Consider the following 1,330-nt stretch of genomic DNA (forward strand, 5'->3'; position numbering starts at 1 on the left):
TTATATTTGCATATGAAAAGAACTCCATGTAGCTACATTTCTGAAACAAGTGATTTAATAATCTAATGTTGAAATCATAGGCTTGTTTTAACTGTTAGAACTATTTTTCTTCCTTACTGAATTTTTAGCTCCACTGCCATCTAAATAAAATTGAAATGCTTCTTGAATGGATTTTAAGAGTATAATACTCATAATGGGAAGAAACAGGAAAATACAATAAAATGACTAGAAATTTTTGGCTGATCAGATTGGACCTTAGTTCATAACTTAAAATGTTTTCTTTTTGCTTTCTTCATGTGTGTTTATGCAAGGTTGTGTGTATTGTGGGGGAATAAATGTTGCAGTGGAATGACTGGTCCACAAAGAGGGAGGCTCTTAGATTTTTAAGATATCTTCACTTTGCCTGTCTTATTGGCTTCTCAGTGACACTAGCCCTGCTGATATCATAGGCATGTTTTAAGAACTGCTTCCTCAGACAGGAAGAAAGTCAAAACTATATCCTATGTAACAAACCAAACTTTGTTTAGGCTTGTCATACTGTAAACATGAACCTTAGTATTCTAGAAGAAGTTTTATTTGCTTAGATTTCCTAGGTTGGAACAGAAAGCATCTTCTTTTTGAATTAAGGACCTTGAGGGTGTTCATTCAGTCTGTGCTTACTTATTTGGCTTCACAGACCAACAAGTTTAACTGCCAAGACTTTGTGTCTAGCACCTTTGCAACTAACTGGCAGAAATGCTGGGGATATGGGTTTCCTTCATGTTTATGGCAATTAAGAAACTTTATCATGTCAATTATATGTATTGAATATGTATATTCAATGTGATATGTATATTCAGTATATATGGCAATTAGGAAACTTTATCATGTCAATTATACACACACACACACACATTATTATTATTCTCCCTTTAACTGGAAAACAGAAAGTTAGTGTGTGTGTGTGTGTGTGTGTGTGTGTGTGTGTATTATTCATACTCTATTGTATTTCACATAGCATGATACCTTTTCCTAACAGCTGAATATAATTGAAATTCTGTTACTCAAATCATGAAAAGTGAAAAAAATTGGGGATCGGGCATTTATTAATTTCTTACCAGATCTTAGGCATATCACATATCTTCTCTGTATTTCAAATTTCTTACCTGAAAATTTTTTTAAAGATATCTTCTTCAGCCAACTAATCTTATTTTATTATGTAGACCAAGCAAACACAAAAACAAAATTGGAAGCAATAGGTAAAATTTGTGAAAGAGCAGATTAAATAACCTACCTGATCATTTAAAATAATAATATGGCATAATACTAAAAAGCACATGGGGGAATTTCC

The sequence above is a fragment of the Phyllostomus hastatus genome, unplaced genomic scaffold (assembly GCF_019186645.2).
Source record: "Phyllostomus hastatus isolate PE091 unplaced genomic scaffold, TTU_PhHast_1.1 phas_contig_90, whole genome shotgun sequence".
NCBI classification, from domain to species: domain Eukaryota; kingdom Metazoa; phylum Chordata; class Mammalia; order Chiroptera; family Phyllostomidae; genus Phyllostomus; species Phyllostomus hastatus.